Source organism: Callorhinus ursinus, unplaced genomic scaffold (genome assembly GCF_003265705.2).
Source record: "Callorhinus ursinus isolate GAN/ISIS: 27379988/994484 unplaced genomic scaffold, GSC_fseal_2.0 scaffold18, whole genome shotgun sequence".
In the NCBI taxonomy this organism is placed as follows: Eukaryota; Metazoa; Chordata; class Mammalia; order Carnivora; family Otariidae; genus Callorhinus; species Callorhinus ursinus.
The window spans coordinates 26,935,643-26,957,649 of NW_027397080.1; the positions used below are offsets into that span (position 1 = coordinate 26,935,643).

Consider the following 22,007-nt stretch of genomic DNA (forward strand, 5'->3'; position numbering starts at 1 on the left):
TCTTCTGTAAAATGAGGATAAGAAAAAAAATCCAACTTATAAAACTGTGGTGAGGGTTCAGTGAGATAATGCAAATGTCCTGGCACATTCCATAAACGCCAACAGCCAGTCCTCTCCTTACTGGTGTTTCTACTGTCACCGTGACGCAGGGCCACTCATTCATCTGAGGAACAGATTTAACTTCTCTGCCTGAATTTACTAATGGCTTCAAACAGCTTAACTGAACTTTTCTAGATATTAACACACACTGCTAGCCAAGATAAACACATCTGAGGGCCCGATTTAAGCGAAATGACTGGATAGGAGAGGCAGTGAGGCATTCCATGATCCAGTTTCAACAGACACAATCGAGAACAAACCAGATCTTCACTGAGAAAAGTTCCCTCTGGGGCAGCGCTCGTGCACACACGCTATTTTGTAATGGGAGCTTCTGCGTGCTTCCATCACTGTCTGCACACGGTGTTCTTCAGGTAAGTAGAAATCCTTTGAATCAGAGAAATCAAATTTCCCTTCTGTCTCTTACCTTCATCATCCTACTATACAACTGTCACTTTCAAGTTGATGCTAAGGTCCTAAATGGCTACCAGAGCACCAGCCATCACACTAACCTTCTAGGCAGCACGACACACAGAAAAGGCAGGTGGTAGCACTCAGTGGTCTTTTCACTCGGTGATATCTGCCCTGGGCTAGAAGGTGCCTGAGGCCTGTGTTACTTCTCACCTTGACAAATGAAGCAGCCTAACCAGGGTCCCCCCTCCAGTGTCTTTTTTCAGTCTATGCTCCAAGCACTCACTGCAGACTCAAGTCTATCTATACTTTCCTACTCCCACCTTCACAAAAGTTGTTCCCTGCACTCTCTTCTCCTTCGTCTCTATAGGTCAAATTCTCACTATACTTCTGCAATGACAGTTTGCCTGATTATGAGTGTCACCTGAGACTTAGAAAAGACACTGCTTCCTGCTTTAGACTACTGAATCTGAATCTCCATGACAGGAGCCTGGGAATCAGTGTTTCCAAAACCTCCAGGTGAGTGTCTAAGGTGGAGGTAAGGTTGTCTACACCAGATTCCCCATTACAAATACAGATATACCTGTTTCCATTTCAGAAGATCTGAGGTAAGCCTGGGATTCATTCACATTTTGACCAAACTCGTCAGGCAATGGTGATGACCTTCGGAGTCTGAGAACCTCAGCTCAAATGTATCAGCTTAAATCCTACCTCCTTCCCGAAGTCTTCCCAAGACAATTGGAGTTCACGTGCTTTCTCCTATATTCTGAGGGTTGTTCTGAGAAATAACTTCAGAACACAAACAGCGCCCACCAGGTAGCAATGCTCAATACGTGTTAACTCCTCTGATCACTTGTCTTGTTATTGTCCTTTCCAAGCAAGTGAAGCATGGCACCTCTTCCTAACCATAGGTATATCCTCCAGAGCGCCCAGAACACTACTCGACCCCAAGAGGCACTCAACGATCAGCTGTTGCATCAAATTGAGGAGGCAGTAGGTTCACCTGGGTGGCTTAGTTGTTAAGCATCTGCCTTCGGCTCAGGTCATGATCCCGGGGTCCTGGGATTGAGCCCTACGTGGGGCTCCCTGCTCAGCGGGGAGCCTGCTTCTCCCTCTCCCACTCCCCCCTGCTTGTGTTCCCTCTCTTGCTGTCTCTCTGTCAAATAAATAAATAAAATCTTAAAAAAAAAAACTTTTAAAAAAAAAATTAAGAAGGCAGTGTTTTCTGACATTTGCTTGTGGATCCAGAATAATTTTTATGTCGCGGATAACAGGTCAAAGTTCCCTACTTCTCTCCTATTCCACTTTTATAAGACTGTTTCTATGATGAAGGTCAAACATCATCCCTTTAAAAAATGATATAAGTAATATATGGATTTATAATCATGATAAAGAACACCTGAACAAGAAATAAAGTGAAGTTTATCCTGCCAGAATTACTGCCTCCCCATCCTGATCTTCTCTACCAGAGATAACCACTACTATCATTAGATTGACTCGTATACAACTGTCAGTAGACTAGCATGTCTAGTCTGTAAGATAATTTTATAGATTCACCTTAATAGACTGATGCACACCCTTTCAGAATGCTCTCCTATGCACACTAGGTTTGGTAGTTTCAAAACATGGCTATAAATTCTTTGATACTCCTGCCATTAAGAGGTGGAGCCTACCTATGTCCTGGATGGTCCTGGAGCTGCTTAGATGGAAAAGTTTGCGTTATTCACACTGTGTAACTTTCAAGGCTAGGGAACAAGGGACTGTGAGGCTTTTGCTTGTTAGCTGGAACACTCACCCTTGGAGCCCTGAAGCCACCAGGTAAGTAGGTGAGTTTGCCATGTTGTGAGGAACCCAAAACCACATGAAGAAGCTATAGGAGATCAGAATATGCCAGCCCAAAATATGCCACTTTGAAGACAAATGAGAAACAGAAGACGTGCCTGCACACAAAAGCTCTCTGCTTTCCTCTCCATCTGCAAAAACAATAGGCTCAGACTCTTAATCCCCAGAGACAAGGCTAAGGTTACTAAAATAGGCCTTATCTTGCATTAATTTTCCCACACATATTTACCTCCCTCCAGTTTGCCACCCCTGAAAGCCTAAAAACTTCCTTGTCCTTCATCTTGTCACTACCATACAAATTTGCTGTCATTCATTAAGATGCTATTATATAAACCCCAAGCTTTATCTAACTGCCCCCTTGAATGACTCATCACTGAGTTTCTCCCACGTGTATGCTCACTGCATGTGTTCATAAACTGTTTGTTTTTCTCTTGTTAACCTGTGTTTTGTAAGTTGAGTCTGCAGGGCCCTCAGCCAATGAACTTAGAAGAGTAGAGAGAAGAGAGCTTTTCTTCCCCTGCAAGGCCATGTGTACATGCTCCAGCCCCTTCAGATGGGCTGCAGCCCACCAAAACCCAGCCTTTGAGTTATTCTCAAGGCCCAGGAGCTCAAAATCTGAATGAAGACACGTGCGGATGATTCCAGCCCCCAGCCAGAGTCCACCACAGCCTTTGCAAATCTTCTGACCTGAAGCCCCAGATACTGTGAAGCAGAAGCAATCACTGTCCAGACTCTTGATCTATAGACTCCGTGAGCATAGTGAAATGGGATCTTCACAGGCCACAATGTTTTAGATGCTTTGTTATAAAGCAATAGGTAACTGAGATAGTAGGAGAGCACCCTTGGAGCATACGGCTTACAGGAATTCAACTATGCAGGCTCAGACAGAAAGAGAAAAGTAATTTTTAGAGATCCCACTTAAAAAGGGCAGGTGACTCCATCTAATGGCCACGACATATAACGAGCGTGTGCCTAGACAAGAGTGAGGATGAGCTGGGAGATGTGGGTCCTACGCTAGGGGTTCTCAGGTAGGGGAAGTACTGCCCCCTGGTGGGCATTTAGAAATACCTGGAAGAATATTTCACTGTGCAATGAAGGGAATGGGGATTATAAGCATCCGAGGCAGCGAGGTAGGGATGCTAAATGCCCATCCTGCACAGAGTCACCCACCATCAACTGTCCTGACCTAAATGTTCAGATGCTCCTGCTGGGACACACAGTTTGGTCTCAGCTTTGGAGGGCCTGTCATGGTGTGAGCATATTTATTTCTGCTTGAATAGTGTGGCCCCCAAGAGGCAACCTGCCATCCTCAGTTCGGAAGAAATTGCCTGGAGAAACAGTAATCTGCTCCAACACAATGGGAAACAATACTGAGCTGCATTTGACTTAGTAAAGATGAACTGTCTTGACTCCAAAGTGGCTCTTTCTCAAGGGATTTTAGAAATAAATTTTGCCTGCATCCAATCGTCACCTTGCTCACGGACTTGTCTAGAACATCATTCCCATGCGACATTCAGTTCTACTAAAAGGAAATATAAAGATTCCATGAATACAAATACATAGAAATGTCGAGATTTTGTGGGATTTGCTTTTAAATTATAAACACTATAGACTAGTCATATTATTTCTAAATGTTTTTAAAAACAAACAATATGTTTTGGAAATTTTGTTACTATGTCAGTCCATGAGGATCTACTCAAGTTTTCTAGACTGCTGAAATACTTTTCTATTATATTATATTGGGTACCCTGTAGTTAAACATTTACATATTGATGGACATTTAGTTGTTGCTTCCCCCCCCACACACTCTTTTGCAATCACAAGCAATACATCAGAGAAAATCCTTGTCCTTGAATTTTTGACTCACCTGAATGCATATCCTCAAGGCAGGTACCCTGGTGAGGAATTGCTAGGATGACTACCTACAAAATCTTAACAGAGCCTGCTAAATTGCCCTACAAAACAGCTGAACCAATTTCCATTCTCACCATCAGTGTTTGAGGATATCCCAATTGTCTCTGGATTTTTCCTGGGCGATTATTCAAGGGTCTCAGGAAGAGAGGTCAGGGCAAATTCTTCATCTATCGTATCAGCCGAGAGGGAAAGAATGAGTTCAGACGAATTGAATTCAGCAAGTATTTAGTGTCTCCTATAAAGCAAGCACCCTGCTGGAGGGGTCTCTAAGAGAGCTAGCAGAGTGTCTACACTTGAAGAGCTCACAATCTCTTCCACAAACAGATTTCAGACTGCTGGCATTAGAACTGGAATAGGCCAGTACAGAAGTTCTTGGTTCAGGACCTCTGAAGAGGGGGAGATGAGTCCATTGGGCCACGAAGCTTCCTCAAGAAGGTGTGCCCTGAAATGCGTTTGAAAGATGGGAAGGATTTAGTCATTCGAAGAGAATTCTGAATGGGATGGGGACACAGAAACAAATGGCAAGGGAGAGGATGGAGAAGTAGGTCGGGGGGGTGGGGTGGGGAATGGCACATGGAGATGCATGTGGCACACTGTGGGGGGCAGATGCCCTCATGGCTTTCATCCTGCTGACAGAGGGAAGAAATGGAAGCACAGGGCCAGGCTGAAATGCAGGCAAGTTCTTGCATATCAAAAAACATGCATAGCCAACACTGAATAACAAAATTAACTAGTTCAGAGAGATATCTGAAAAAGATTATTCCATAAATTGCATCTTCATTGATTTTAATAGCACAGAAAAATGAATTTTACAAGTACATTACACAGCACTTATTTGTAAATCGATGCAAAAATTGTACAACTGTGTTGGACAGCTGCTCAACCAGGAGATACAAAGTTGAGGGGAGAAAACAGGAGACAAGAACAAGAACCGTCACATGATGTGATGAGCACTGGGGGTTATACTGAACTGATTAATCATTGAACATTGTATCAAAAACCAGTGATGTACTATACCTTTGCTAATTGAATTTAAATTAAAAAATAGAAAAAAAGAGCCATGTTTTCACTGTAAATAGTTATACTGTTATAAATCCCTATTTTAAAAAATGTGTGTGTACTTGCACATGTGTGTGTATATGTTTATGTGTGTATGTGCATTTATTGTAAAGTTAAGGAAAATTAAACTATTATAAGAATTAACTACTACAATTTTTTTAAAAAGCCCTTATTATAAATGATAATGATGGTAACCATAGTAACAATAATCATCACCAGAAAAAGTATAGTATGTTTCCATAATTCTTGTAAAGTATTTTGACATTGCCAGTGTGATCTTTCATAATAACTCTGCAAGGTAAGGCAGGGAAGAAATTATAATTTTTTTGATCACCAAGGTAACAAACAAAGCAACATTAATTAGAGCAAGAGTTCTCACCGAGCCTAGATAGTCCTCCAAGTTCCACAGGGGAGAATCAGGGATTATTTTTGCGTTTTTCAATTTGCATGCTATTATGTATGTGTGACCATGTGCATTTCTCAGAGGGGGGGGGGGGTCCATGGATTCTCTAATGAATCCATAACCCCCCAAAAGTTAAAAAACTGCTGAAATAGAAAAACAGCTGTGAGTTTGACATTAACAAAATGTTTTGACATTTTTTTAAAATGTTATCGTAGGACATATAATTGAAGTCTTCTACCTGTAGCTACACAGATACATGCAAATAAAGTAATAGGCATGCATTCCACTCCTGGCTATGACGGGGTACCCAAGGCAAAATTGATCTTCCTCCCTGATGACTAAAAACTGAATATATATGTGAATGGATATTAATGGTTTTTCAGACACTGGACAACAAGCCGCACAGGAAAATTACCCTCAAAAGAAGACAAAGAAACAAAGTGGGCCCTACAATTTCTTTAGCTTACTTCCTGGAGAGAGTTTCCAGACCAGAGTCCAGTGAGAGGGAACCAAAAGAGGCTCGTGGTCCTACTGAGTTGAAAAACAGAGTGGTCCTCCTTGGGGAGGTCAAGGTGCCTGGGATTTGCATGACAAAATACCAAAGAGGAGGGACCTCTATAGGCTGAGAACTCTAAACATTTGTAGAGGGTTCCCTCAAGTCTTTGGCTGAGTATTGATCTGTGCACATGTGGGAGGAAACTGCTTGAAGCCAGGAAAGAAAAAGCAGAGTAAGAGTAGATAAAACAAACCATTGTGCCTACATAGAGTTGAGAAGAATTCATGTAGCCATTGGCCAGTGTGGAAACATGGGGCGTTAGACAGAATTCTTGACTAGGTGTTGCCTCAGCAGTAGGGGCAAATTAGCCCTCAATTAAAGGTTGCTCTGGATCAACTGTAACTTGGGCTAAAAGCCAATCTCAAAAGAATCAAACTGATTTCAGTAACTTGAATGTGTTCTAAGACAATATCCAACAAAAAATGAAACAACTGCAATAGAGAATACAATAGAATACAGTTCTCTAGCAGTCAATAATGGGATAGTCACAACACCAGAATCCAATAAAAAATTATGAGGAATAAGAAGAAATGGGGAAGTAACAACCCATAACAGAAAAAAACTCAAACAATAAACAGATCCAAAAATGACAGAGATGATGGAAAAAACAGGATACTAAAATCAGTACTATAAATATATTTCGTATGTCCAAAAAGGTAGATGAAAACATGAGGAAGAAATGTAAGCTATCAAAAAAGATTAAAGTTCTAGAGATAAAAAGTACAATATCAGAGATTAAAAACATACTACATAGGATTAACAGCAGATGAGACACTGCAGAAGAAAAGATTAGTGAATGTGAAGACATAGCAGTAGATACTGTCCGAAAAGAAGCAGAGACACTACAAAACAGTGGACAGTGCTTCAGTGAGTTGTCAGACAATATTTAGTGGCCTATCATGCATGCAATTGGAGTCCCAGAAAAGCAAGGTGTGGGTAAATATTTAAAGAAATAATGGCCATTTTGTCCAATTCTGATAAAAACTATAAATCCACAAATCCTAGCAGCTCAACACACCCCAAAAAACACAAGAACAACGCACCAATGCACATAATATCAAAATTACAGAAAGTTAGCGATAAGACAAAAAGTAAAAGCAGTCAGAGAAAAAAGACACATTTATAGAGGACCAAAAATAATAATACGATAAAATTCTTATCTTAAACTATGCAAGCTAGAAGACAACGTAGTGATATCTTTAAAATACAAAGAAAAATATGTCTAAGCCAAGAATTCCAGAGAAAACCAAAATATCTTTATAAAATAATGGTAGGAAACTTTTTTTTCTCAAAAAAAAAATGCTGAGAGAATTTATCACCAGTGTAACAGCATAATGAGAAGTATTTAGAAAGTTCTTCAGCCAGAAAGAAGATAAGACAAGGTGGAATTTTGTATGTACATAAAGAATAATGAGCACCAGAAACAGCAAATATGGAGGTAAATATAGAAAGCATTTTTCTCGCTTTTATAAATCTTTTAAAAAGATCGTTTTAAGGCATAAATAACAATAATGTGTTGTGAAATTTAGACCATATGTAAAGTAAAATAAATGATAAAAATAGTACAAGTCATAGACAGGAAGCAATGCAAGTATATTTTTGCAAAGTTCTTCAGAGGGGGAGACGAACCATGAGAGATGATGGACTCTGAAAAACAAACTGAGGGTTCTAGAGGGGAGGAGGGTAGGGGGATGGGTTAGCCTGGTGATGGGTATTAAAGAGGGCACGTTCTGCGTGGAGCACTGGGTGTTATGAACAAACAATGAATCATGGAACACTGCATCAAAAACAAATGATGTAATATATGGTGATTAACATAACAATAAAAAAATTTTTTTAAAAAGTTCTTATGCCACAATATTATTTGACAGGACACTGTGATAAGTTGAAGATACATATTGTAAACTGTAGAGTAACCATTTTTATGCTTTTTTAATACATTATTTCTATATGTTATAGGACAATAATGAATAGCTAATAAGTTAAAGTGAAAATAAAGTAGAAGATAAATACTCAATCCAAAAGAAATTAGGAAAAAAATATAAAATGAATGAAGACCAGATATGAATAGTGAGATGGTATATTTAAATACAACCATACCAATACTTACATTAAATGAAAGTGTTCTAAACACCACAATGCAAAGACAGAAATTGTCAAACTGGCTAAAATAGGAAGACCCAACTATATTCTAACAGCTAAAAATCACATTTTAAATATAAAGACAGAGAAATGAAAAGTAAAAGGATAGAAAATGATATAGCATGCAATGACTAATCAAAAGAAAGCTGGAATGGTGTTACTAATCTCCAAGTGAGTCCAGAACAAGGAATATTACCAAGGATAAAGAATGACATTTCATAATGATAAAGGGGCCAATTCCTAATGAGGACAAAAAGAAACTAGATGGTGCAGACCTATTAACAGAACATCAAAGTAGATGGAGCAATAAACGGTAGAACTAAAAGAAGAAACAGACAAATCCAAAGTTATAGTTAGAGATTCCAACATTCTTTTTTCAAGAACTGATACAAAAGGTCTACAGATAATCAATAAGGATGAAAGACATGAACAACACTCTCAACCAACTTAACCAAAATGGCATTTATACATCACTCCACCCAACAATAGGATACAAATTCTTTGAAGTGTGCACAGAACACTTACCAAGATAGACCATATTCTGAACCATAACACAGCCCAAAAAAGCTTAAAAAAAAAAAAAAAGATGCTAGTAAGAAAAAGAAAAGGCAAGCCACAGACTGGGAGAAAATATTTGTAAAACGTATTTCATAAGGGATTTGTATCCAAAATATATGAAGACCTCTAAAAATTCAATTAAATGGAGTTACAAATAGAAAATTAAAAATAGTCAAAAGATTGGAACAGACACTTCACCAAAGGATATGTAAGACAGCAAACAAGACTAGAAAAATATCCTCAATGTCAATAACCATTAGGAAAATACAAATTAAATCCACTCTGAGAAACCACTTTACACTCTGTGGAATGGCCATAATTTAAAAGTATTAAAGTGGATATGGAAAAACTGAAACCCCCCCTACGCCGCTGAGGGAGAATGCAAACTATTACAGCTACTTGGAAACCAGTTTCGTAGTTTCTATTATAAAGTCACATACACACTTAACCTATGAGCCACTAATCCCACCCTTACGTGCTCATGAAGGGAAATGAAATTCCACAGAAAGACCTGTATATGGACGTCCATAATGGCTTTACTCATCAGTGCCTAAAACGGGAAAGAACTCGATGCCCATCAGTTGTGAATCGTTATGTAACCATGCAATGGAATGTTCCTCAGCAAGGACCAGGCTACCAGTACAAACAACACGGTCATTGCACTGAGTGAAAGAAGCCAGACATAAAAGTTTACATCCAGAGTGATTTCAATTACATAAAATTCTAGAACTGGCAAAACTATAGTGACAGAAAGCAGGTCAAGGGTTGTCAGTGATCAGGGAATGGTGAGATGGACTGACTGTAAAGGACCATGAGAAAATTCTTTGGGGTGATGGAATGTTCTAGATCACAAGTGTGGTGGTTCCAAGACTATAAACACTGTCAAAACTCGTTGTATTATATGCAGAAATTTGATTAACTTATGGTATGTTAATTATACCTCAATAAAAATGACAAAAAATATGCTTTAAAAAAAAAACATAGTTCAATTTGCTAAGAATTACTTAATTACAGTGAGAGCAAAATACTTTAGCTCTGGTTCCCAGAGATGAATGGCTTTGTTCTAACATGAGGCAAACTCCAGGACACTCAATGTGACCATTGGCGCAAGGGAAGCATCGAAGAACTGTATAGTCGGAGTACTGGAAATCGTTAAATGAAGGAACCCAAGGATCAACTCAGAGGTTCCAGAAAACCTCTCTTTTCTTATAGGGATCAAATTTCTTTGCTCCCTGATAGCCAATCCCTTCATCATGCGCTGCCACAGATATATGCTTTTGTTGCTTTTGTTCCAGGATATATGCAGGATCCCAAGGGTGAGTGTAACCCATGCATATGAGCACACAGTGGACCAGGAGATTTAGGGAAGCATTTTTTCACCGTATATTGTCAGGTTGAAGGTGCCAAATATCTAACATCTTTTTTTTTAAGATTAGTTATTTGTTTATTTATCTGTCAGAGAGAGAGAGAGAGAGAGAGGGCACAAGCAGGGGAAGCAGCTGGTAGAGGGAGAAGCAGCCTCCCCGCTGAGCAAAGAGGACTCAATCCCAGGGCCCTGGGATCATGACCCGAACCAAAAGCAGAAGCTTAACCGACTGAGCCACTCAGGCGTCCCTGAATATCTAACATCCGACTGGCACCCCACCTGGGGGTCCACACTACACTCCTATCTTCTGCCCACAATCTGGCCTTCTTCAACCCACCCCCTGACCTGGTCTTCTTGATGTTTCCTTCTGACCATTCCCTGACACACCCACTTTGGTCTATCCTGCCACACAGCTCCTATCTGACTCATCATCATCTCATTCTTGGGGTGGCTATGTTAGCCTCTTCAAACTGCCTTCCAGCCCTTCTCACTGTAGCCAGATGGGTCTTTAACAATGTAAGTTATCTGATTAGTGTCTGTCTGCTTCCGACTGGACCATAAAACAGACCTTATCTGTTTTGCTCACAGGTCCTAATATAATGGCCAACACACAATGAATGATTAATACATACTGAGTGAGTGGAAGAAGGTGTGCAAAACTTGCATGATCTCATGAAGACAGAGAAAAAGGAGGAACAGTGTTGAAAACATCGGGGCCAACATCAGCCCCCAGCGATGCTGTGAGTCAGCGGTCTAAGCTACACCTGCCATTGCAATCACACTGGGCTCAGGGGAAGGTCTCTGAGGCTAACGACCAATACTTGTGTTTGCACAGGCACATATTCCCAGAGAAGGGCAGAGATGGCTCCGATAACCTTCCTACGCCTGCTCAGACGCTCCATGTTCCAGGATGAATGGATAGAAAAGCTCTGTTATCTGAAAGTACACGGGCACCACTATCAGCTCCCTCTTCGGACCACGACTCTGAGCCAGGCTCTGTGCTAGACAGTGACACAAATCACTTCCTCTTCAAAGCCGTTCTATCAGATGTCATGATCATCCCATTTTTAAGAGGCAACCAAAGTTCAGACAGATTAGTAAACTCATCAAAGACATATAGAGCCAGCAAGCAACAGAGCTAGGACTTTATAGGTAGCTGATTTCCAGAGCACACTCACTTAACTTCTAAAGTATACTGCTTTCCACACTTGTTTTATAGTAAGATGTCTTCTGTCCCATCCACGGATGTTATTTATCATCACATGGTCATGTCAGATTGATATGAGAAAATGCTACTTGCACAGAAGAAGGGAGACTAAGCCGCAGGTGTCTGGCTGGCTTAGGAGCAACAAGAGGACGTGGAGGGTGAGGGCAGTCAGCCTGGACCTTCCGTGTCTGGACAGGTGGCAGGGAGACCGCAAGCTGGCAAAGGAAGCACAAGAAGCAGCAGGACACTTAGGATGAGCAAGCTGAGGTGGATGGAGGTTTGGCAAAAGCACGCATCACCTACCTCCCGAGGGTTGCTTGGAGTTGGCCCTCAGATTCCGTTACTGTGGCCCCAGTTGCAATTTTGTCATCCCCCCGGGCAGCTCTTGCTAGCACATGCCCAGAATACGCACATCACTGCCTCTCTCCACAGGATGCAGTCAAGGGTTGCCTTAGGTCTCAGGACAGCTGTGTAAGAAGACAGTTTGGGAAATCTACCCCAGACATAAGACAAGGAGGGGTGTTCACTCTCCTCTCCTCACAGCCGGGCCCCCTGATGTTCTGACGCTTGCTCCCCCTCTCCTGGACTCTCACAGGGTAATGCCGGTTGTCTCCTCCCCAGGACGATGCCACAAAAGAAGAGAGGGTGAAAGCCCATCTCCAAAAGGTAGAAGTTGATTCTCAGCACAGTGAGAGCGCAGTATATAAAGCTCACTCTCATAACACCACAGCTCCCCCGCTTAGGAGAAGACAGAGGAGTTTACATGCTTCATAATACTGCTTTACCATGCCAAAGGATAAGCATACCACAGAACATTTGGTGTCCAGGCAGCCCTATCAGAGGGATGCTAAGTGAAGGGACAGAGCGTGGCGTGTGACCTCAAGTTGAACTTCAGTGTCCCAGGGATCATTTAAATCAGGGTGGGCCATAGACAGTAAATAAATAAATGGTCGTGGCTGTGTACCAATAAAACTTTATTCAGGAACACTGAAATTTCCATTTCATGTAAATTTCACACACCATGAAATAGGATTGTTCATTATTTTCAACCATTTAAAAATGTAAAACTGTTCGTGGCTCATGAATCATACAAAAACAGAGAGCACGGGGCGCCTGGGTGGCTCAGTCGTTAAGCGTCTGCCTTCGGCTCAGGTCATGATCCCAGGGTCCTGGGATCGAGCCCCGCATTGGGCTCCCTGCTCCGCGGGAGGCCTGCTTCTCCCTCTCCCACTCCCCCTGCTTGTGTTCCCTCTCTCGCTGTGTCTCTCTCTGTCAAATAAATAAAATCTTAAAAAAAAAAGAGAGCAGGATTTGACCTGTACCCCCAATTTAAAGCATCCTAAGGATATGTCTTATCATTTGGGGAAAAAATTGCTGTGCAATATTTATGTATCAAACTCAATCTTAAGTCTTCTTTCTTGTGTCCCAGGGAGGTACCAAGTGGTCATGTCCTGGATAATGTATTGTAGTTCAGGGCCATCTTCCACAATGGGTCCCCAAGTGACAGACTAATCCTTAGGAGTGCTTGGACATGGCCACTTTAATTAACACCTACATTTAATTGACAACTAATAGCCAGCAGGCTTCTCCGCTTAATAAAGCAAACACAGGATTTATTTGGAGGACAAGTTTTTTAATTTAATGTCCTTTAAAAAAAAAAAAGACCAAAAAATTCTATGTGTGCCCACAGAGTGATAGAGAGATGTATCTATTTGGATAATTTTTAATTAAGGTGAATGAACCCTCACTGGCTAAAAGGTTTTCTTAGGGGAAAGGTCTCAAACTGTTAACACATCAATATGTTTCTGTCCATTAGCTTTTCCCAGGGTGACAAGTATGGCCTTAATGGCCATTTCAAGGAAGGGTCTCTCTGTATCTTCAGGGCTGTTTAGTGATGAGGTCTTAGAAACCATGGAAACTCCTCTGGGCGGGGGGGCGGGGGGCTGCTCAAACTTCAGCTGTAGTTCTAAATGACAAATCGCTACCGGGGGTTGTCAAAACAAGTAATACGAGCTGGCTATGTGCTGAGCCAGGATTCAGAGCAGGTACATATGCGCAAAGCTCTACCCGCCACTGAGGCTTTCACAGAAGAATCCAGGAAAGGAGTCAAATAAAAAATATTCATACCAGCATTTACAACACACTATGCATCCTGCTGCACTTACAGCACCTCATTTAATCCTCACGATGATCAATGAAGTAGGTACCATTAACATTTCTCTTTTCCAAAGAGAAAAACTGAGCTTCCAGAAATTTCAAATGACTTGCCCAAGGCCTTTTAATAAATACTTATTGAATACCTGTTTGTTGTGGATGGAGCTCACATCTAGTGGGGGAAGGAGACTGTCAAATAGTTGTCGAGGCACATATAAAATTACAAATTGCAGGAGCACCTGGGTGGCTCAGTCGGTTAAGTGGCTGACTCTTGGTTTCAGCTCAGGTCATGATCTCAGGGTCGTGAGATCGAGTCCTGCATCTGGCTCTGTGCTCAGCGGGGCGTCTGCTTGAAGAGTCTCTCTCCCTCTCCCTCTGCCCCTCCCCCTGCTCCTACACACTCTCTCTCTCAAAATAAATAAATAATTCTTTTAAACAAATAAAATTACAAATTGTGTTAACTGCTAGTTAGAAAAACTGTCAGGAGCTACAAGACTATGTAAGAGCTAGTAATTGCTGGCAACATACCCCGACCTCAGAGCCACTCTATCGCTAAGCCACATCAAACAATGTAAAATGCAAAAATACACATTTTCTGTAATAATTGCCATATTCATATTTTAAGACTGCCATAACAAAGTACCACAACTGGGTGGCTTAAAACAACAGAAAGTTATTCTCTCACAGCTCTAGAGGCTCAAAGTCCAAAATCAAAATGTCTGTAGGGCTGGTTGCCTCTTGGGGACTCAGAGGGCAAATCTGTTCCACGCCCAGGAGCGAGCCAGCGGCTGATGACAGCAACCCTGGGTGTTCCTGGGCTTGTCGATACGTCCCGTCTCTGCCTCCATCCTCACATGGCCTGTGCTCTGTGTCTCTTCTCCTTTCTTACAAGGACACCAGTCATACTGCATCAGGGTACAGCCTAACGACTTCATCTGAGCCACGAGTGCATCCAGAAAAATTCTATTTCCACCAGGTACTGGAGTTTAAGATTTCAACACATCTTTTCTTGGGGGGGCAGGGAGGGTAGACACAATTTAACCCTACACAATTGTCTATATCATCTTTTCTGAGTTTTTTCCTCCAAGTTTTCAGTATCACGTGAGAGCCTGAAGGAAGGAATACAGGGCTGACCTTGGTCCTAAAAGCAAGCCAACCCCCGTGGAATGACGGATAGCTCTGAATTACTGCTGCTGTAACCAGGGGGGCTAAGTGCCCCCCTCTCTCTTTGAGAGAGACAGGCAATGATGCTGAAGAAAGATCTTTTCAGTTCCACGTGCGTCTTTGAACAGCAGCTGTGCCAAAGGTGACTTCTTTGCCTACCCAAAGCCAAAGGCTCTCTAAAACCTCTCTCATGACTCACAACGGGAATGGCGTAGACAGGCATTTCTTGCAGAAGGCATTTTTAGGAAGGGGGTTCCCACCAGCAGCACTTCGGCTCACTATGGGTGGTCACGGTAGCAAGCTGGCAGGGCACCCGGGACCATAAGACTGTACAGAACCAAGTCCACGTGGGGACACAAAGCCTGACCGTGGGGAAACAGAACCTCTCCAATGATCACAAATTGATAGAAGGAAGCAACCAGTCTAACAAAAGACGCCCATCTCGGGCAAGGGAGCCAAACAGCAGCACGAGAGGCAGGAGATAAAGGGCTGATAAGTCAGGACACCTGGACAGACTCTGACTCCATGCTGCACTGCCAGCCAGCGACGTCCAGGGCACGCTGCTGACCTCCTCCCCACAGCAGCATCCTCACTGTGCCTTCCTCGCATCCTCTACAGCTCGTGGACCAATTCTGCAGCCCCAGGTTGAGACCGAGCCCAGCGTGCCTCCAGATGCCACAGCAAATTCTCAGGGATGCTGCAGGACTGTTACCATCAGGGGAGGGTGAGCCAACCCTCTCTGTAAAGGACCAGATGGGAAATATTTGGGGGCTCTGGGGGCCACAGAGGTTCTGTCACAATTACTCAGCTCCGCTGTGGCTGGATGACAACAGCCCTGGATAATACTTACCCCAGGGGTTCCCAAGCAAGGGTAATTTGCCCCCAGGGGACATTTGGCACCATCTGGACACATGTCGAGCTGGTCACAACAGGGCAGTGTGTATTAGTTTGCTAGGACTGCTGTAACAGGGCACCACAAGCTGGGTAGCTTAAGCCACAGAAATGTATTGTCTCATGCTCTGGGACGGGAAGTCCCAAATCAAGGTGCCAGCAAGGCGGATTCCTTCTGAGGGCTGGGAGGGAGAATCTGTTCCACACCTGTCTCCTAGCTTCAGGTGCTCTGCTGGTAATCTCTGGTGTTTCTTCACTCTGAGGCATCCCCCGACCTCTGCCTTCACTTCACGGGGCATCCTCCCTATGAGCTTGTCTGTGTCCAAATCTCCTCTTTTTATAAGGACACCAGTTGGGCGGGATTGGGGTCCACCCTAATGACCTTGTCGTAAGTAATCACATCTGCAATGAACCTATTTCTAAATAAGGTGACATTCTGAGATATTAGTGATGTGGGAAAGAGGCAAAAGAAAAATTATTAAATTTCCTTACTACCTACAGCCCACTGACAAGTCCTTGAAACAGGCAGAGTGACCTTTCTCTAGGAACTCAGTTGCCCCAATGTTAATACTTTGCGAAGGGCAAAAGGCAATCTTAGCCCGACCCCCAGGACCCTGTAAGTCTACTTTAACATACAAAAATTCCTTTGTTATTTAAAAAAAAAATTCCTTTGGAAACTTCCTTTATCTCTACCCCCCAAGATACTTGTTGGCAATCATCCCCCAAGCGTAGGACCCACTGATCTGAAGGGTCTCCTGTCTGAGTTTTTACTAAACAGCAATAAATGACATTTTCCTAACAATAGCCAGCCCCTCAAGGTCCTGGAAACCTTACTTCCAAAATTCCTTAGAGACTTACACTATCCCTAACCCCTTCCCAACTTGAGAGTATGTAACGGGCCACTCCTGATGACCCCAGTGCCGCTCTTTCTGCCCACAGGTCCTGTCCCCGGGCTTTAATAAAACCACCTTTTTGCGCCCAAGACATTTTAAGAATTCTTTCTTGGCTGTTGGCCTCAAACCCTAAAATCTTTCCTATATCACCTGGGGTTAGGATTTTCACCTATGTATCTGAGCAGGCACAACCCAATCCATCAGAGGAAACCACTGAGCCTCCACTTGCGGGTGGAGGCTAGGGGAGTATCGCACACCCCACAATGGCTGAGGCAGCCCCTCGACAAAGAACCAGTCAGCCCAAATGGCAGTTACACCAAGGCGGAGACTCCCTGGTGTAGACCTGTCTTGGGGACGCTACTTACCAATGGGATTGCTCACCGGGAAAGGGTAAAACAACCATGTGGAAAGAAACTTCCCATTTTTGTTTTGAGCTTGTCTGTGTCCAAAAGCTCTGGGGCTCTTTTGGTTTGTTTTTAAAGGTTTACCCAAATCAGTTTTGTTTTTGTTTTTTTAAGTGCAAAATTCCTTCTATCATCTTCCTGTTCCATTCCCATCCCTTATCTGTACTGCTTCGAAATTCTCAACCAGCACTGCTGGTGTTGTTTTCTGTACCTTGAAGTGCGCAGAGGCAGATGAATACTACTTCTAACAAAATTCATTTTCTCCTCTCTGGCAACAAAGGTGATACACAGGAGAAATAAATCACAGGAAACAACCATTAGCGCAAGAGTGAGCTTCACTAGCTGCCGCAGAAAGAACCCAGGTTCCAGTTGCTTTACCCTACGTACCTTTCAGCTGGGAGACCAGGTGGTAAATAAAAATTAAAATTAACATTTAAATGAACTCTGATGGCGGTTGAGGATTTTGTTCCTCACATGGTTAAACGTTAGACGGAAAAGAGAAAGGATTTATATTCAAATTCCCCATGACACGACCACTTAGTACAAGTAATTAGCAAGTAATTAGCAATACGAGCCAAACATCTAATTCCTGGCATCTCCCCCGCCCCGACTTTTTCCCCCCTTAGCGACCAAAAAAAAAACAGGAGGAAACAGTTCTCATGTGAGAAATAAGATAGCAAGTTTAAAATTACTTCCTTTCCTAACTTTTGCACAAAATCGAAGTGTATCATGGTCCATGCCAACGAGAGCAAATGCGTTTCTTTTCACGGGGTGGAAAAGCATATCGCAGATAACCTAGTTCAACACCTTCATTTCATCAATGAGAAAATGGAGACTCACAGAAAAGCAATTTGTCCAGAGACGCAGAGAGAGGTAACAACAGATGCTGGCCTGGAGCTCAAGCCCTCACGTCTCACTGCTATGAGATGCAGTGGGGTTCTTTTGGACATCTCATCAATGCCTAAAAGCCTCCAGTTCTGCCCTTAGGCCTGGGAGAAAGGGACCCCATCCTGGGCTGCACACTGTAGAGGGCCCTGCTCTGGTCCTCACCCAGCTGAGCCCTCCCTCCCCAGAAGGCCAGGAGTCCACAGGGCTATGGAGTTGCGCCCACCCAGAGCCCCCAGCCCCAGCTATCCAGACCTTCAAGGACCTGGTACGACAGAATGCCTTCCAGATGACCCCGTGCCTCCTCCCAAGGCTGGGGAAGGCTCTTCAGAGGTTCATCCCCAGGAGAGGGTCACATCACTGTAGGTTAAGATGTCCATGCGCTGTGCTGGAGGCTTCTCATGGGGCAGAACAGAACCAGGGCCAGGAAAAGGGGGCGGGGGCTGAGGGGTGAGGGGCTGGGGCCCAGAAGCCAGCATTCCCTGCTTAGCCACCAGCCAAAGCAGACATTAAAGGATTCCAAAATCCTACACTGGAACTTGGCTCTCCAGGTCGGTATGAAGGTTGACTGCACAAGGCAAGATGAAACATACTGCACTGAACAGTTGCCTAGCTTGATTGATCCTGGGCCCCACAAATGTTAGAGATGAGGTAACTAGAGATACAACAGTGGCCTGAGACCTGGACTGGGCCAGCAGAAGTGTTTTGTTCTGTTTTCACAATGTGTGCCAAAATAAGAAAACAGATAAACGGATTAAGATGATAAGATAAAATGAATAAGATCAAATAGAAAATACTGTGAATGTCTTTAGGCCCCACGTCCACCAGGCTCACTGCACACATTCCTGGTGCACATTGTCCCTCCTTGTCCAGTTCTGTTGACCTCTCCAGGGTTAATCATTCCTGGCTTCCAGTCTTTGTGAACTTGCTGTCTTGGGTTCTCAGATTTCAGAAAGCATTATAAATACTGGCAACGAATCTCCCTCTCCCTCCCTCTCTTTCCCCCCTCAATGCCCTCGCACCCCCCCAAAAATGCGGCTCTTGCTGCATTCCTTTGCAGAGATAATCCCAGGAGCCTTGGGTGGGAGTCTCCTTTCTCCTCCACTGTGCCAACCCACCACCACTCACCCTGTTTAGCCTCTTCTGCCCTGGCCTGGAGAACAGTCACCATTGTGCATTCAGGACCAATTCTGATTAGGAAAGGCTCCTGTCAGTGCCTTCTGCCCAGTGCAAAAATGGCCTCTATAACCTATGACTTTGCCTAGCAGGAGGAAATTCAGTAAGGCAAGTGGGTCTCTGCATTAGTAGCTGAAGAGAAAGTATTTCGGGGGGGGGGGAGTCTACCAGGTGCCAGGCACTTGACGCTTTGTCTCATTTCATCCTTACATGTCCTGGGAGCTCCCTCCCAGGCATCCTTCCCCCAGTTTGCAGGGGAGAGAAACAAAGTCCAGAAAGGTTGAGCCATTTGCCATGGGTCACACAGCTAACAGGTAGTAGAGCTGGTACCCACACCTGAGTCTGTCTGACTTGGGCATGCACACTTTTTCTGTTTCCCTGGCTGCCTCTCATGAGTGGAAAGATACCAGCTCCTATACTTCTTCTTCTTTATTATTATATCATTATATATATTATATTATAATTATATGAATTATTATTATAAAATGTCTCACATACATTTTCCCGCCTTCAACCTTCGTAACAACCCTAAAGCCCACTTTTAAACGTGTAAACAGAGGCTCAGAATGTCAGAGAGGATTGCCATGGCCCCTGGGCTGGTAAGCCGAGAAATCCCCAGCAACATGGAGGGTGTTCCCATCTTCCCTAGTCTTCCCCAGAAGACAGAGATGGAGGAATTCTGCAGTAGGGTCTGCTCTCTTTTGACTCAGAGGGAAGTCCTCCTGATCCTGGATAATAAAGCCCCACGCGGGGAAAACAGAAACACAACACAAAACTAAAAACACTGAATTACATTTCATTTATAATAATATAAATTAACATCAGCCAGGCTCTACGCAGAAACACAACCCTGTAAGGTAAGCAGCAGAAGCTGTATCATCATTATACCCATTTTCAGCTGAGAACACAGAGGTACAGGGAGATCAAAGTACCTCCAGGCAGCAAAGTTAAGAGCTGGAAGAGACAGCACCCCAATCCAAATGGTCCCAACTGAAACTCTGTGCTCTAAATACCTATGCTCAGTAAAGGAACATTTGGGGATTCCTCTTAAGTCCAGAAGAGTCAATTTTGCAGCAGAGACTACAAACAAGGCTGATGAGATAAAACAGAAACTCAAATATATCCCAAGTGTTCCCAAACCTTACAATCATAAGGCACAGAATTGGTGCAACTCAGATTTCCCCAATGGGTTGTTCCCATCTGCTCACACAGACCCACCAACAGTTGCCAAGCACCCTCCTTCCCCCAAAAGTATTTCTAGGAGTCCACGAAGGGTGTGCAACATGCTCCCAGCATCGAATCCTACGTGCCCTTTTCCCAGAGCTCCTTGTGGAAGTTTGCACCTGGAGGTGCCTGCTGGGGACACACCCACAAGGATGTTGCGCCCATGTTCCCAGAGCCACCAGTCTTCCCAACACTAGTGGGATACTGAGTTCCTTGTGGAAGGAGGAGGGTGCCTCTGCCTGATACGCTGGGCAATAACTTGTCATAAGGACCCCAACACATGTTTGCAGAATCTTACAAAATCCTTCACGGAAAGAGCTCTGTTAGCTCCTGACGGTAGCAGCCCTTTGCCCTTTGCCCTCTTGGAACCCACGGGGTCTGGCAAAGCACAGAAGGCATGCCATCGTGCCTTGCCCCAGAACTTCTCCTTGCTCCTCCAGCCAAACAACCCCCCTTCCCCCCAGACTCTAATGCATGGTAACTGGAACACAGACATCGAGGGGTCATGACCTACTAGATCTGAAAACAGACTGTGAATCCTGGTTTGGCTTCACCTGAGATCTTCTCAGTGCACTTAAGAATGACTTCTCTTTTTTTGTTAAGATTTTATTTACTTAGACAGACAGAAAGAGAGAGAGCAAGAGAGCAAAGCAAGGAGAGCTGCAGAGGGAGAGGGAGAAGCAGGTTCCCCACTGAGCAAGGAGCCCGATGTGGGGCTCGATCCCAGGACCCCGGAATCATGACCTGAGCCGAAGGCAGATGCCCAATGGACTGAGCCCCCCAGGCATCCCCAGAAGAGTGACTTCTGCAATTAAACTCTGTCCTGAGTCCGTTTTCTACAACTGCCTTGGGCTTGACCTCTTCTATTATACGACTGTACGCGTTGAGCTTCAACTTGGTCCTGGGAGAAAAGCAAGCCTGCAGTGCTCCCACAGGTGGGCTTCATGGTGCCAGTGCAGGAAAACAGACATTTCCCACAGGCTGCAAGCAGGGGGACTCAAGTTCGAATGCTAACCCAACCTCTTAGTGGCAGGGAGATCCTGGGCGGACTACTTTACCTCTCTGTTCGTCCGTCCCCCTCCCCTCTACAACAGCACGGCGATACCCCCCTCTGAGGACCTGTAACGTTCGGATAAGGTATGGGCCATGGCTGTGTGTCGTGGTTTAGGCAAACTGAACGCAACCCAGGAACACAACAGCGCTGTTAAGCCAAACGCCTTAACGTAATGTGCGCAGCCCACAACCTTGCGAGTAGGCCAGGCATGTACAGAAGTAGGACCTTGTGAACAAGCACACAGATATGTGAGTTCCAAATGAAGATGGGGCTTCATATCAAACATTATTCCGATTATGAATACTAGCAGCCGAAGAGCTATAGAAACGACAGTTTTACAGTGGGGCAGGGAAGGCAGCATCATTTTAATACTGTTAAATCCTAACGTCTTGCCCGACTAACCACGCACCGCTTGTGTGCCTTCAAATTATCCTTGCAAATAAAAGACCATTATCTCGCCATTACTGAGTTCCTGATACCTTTCTCATTAGGGTATATTTGAGTGTTTTTCCTCTCTCCACAGATTGGTGCATTTGTGAAAATTCCTAACGAATATGAGGCTATTTCTGCAATAAATAAAAAGGTACAGTTTTTGTTCAGGTTTCAAA

General features: G+C 43.8%; 1 protein-coding gene and 1 long non-coding RNA gene across 4 annotated transcripts in view; one reads left to right on the top strand and one right to left on the bottom strand.

Moving 5' to 3' along the window:
- The window catches only part of KAZN (kazrin, periplakin interacting protein), a 1,113,689-nt gene that overhangs the window by 907,148 nt on the left and 184,534 nt on the right, over positions 1–22,007 (bottom strand). The window lies entirely within an intron of this gene.
- Positions 76–1,659, top strand: LOC112812305 (uncharacterized). 2 transcript variants are annotated; one of them, XR_003205247.2, is made up of 4 exons: positions 76–470; positions 878–1,026; positions 1,106–1,323; positions 1,419–1,659. It is a non-coding gene; the product is annotated as an uncharacterized lncRNA (long non-coding RNA). The 2 variants fall into 2 exon arrangements; XR_003205246.2 differs by having other exon boundaries at positions 1,106–1,659.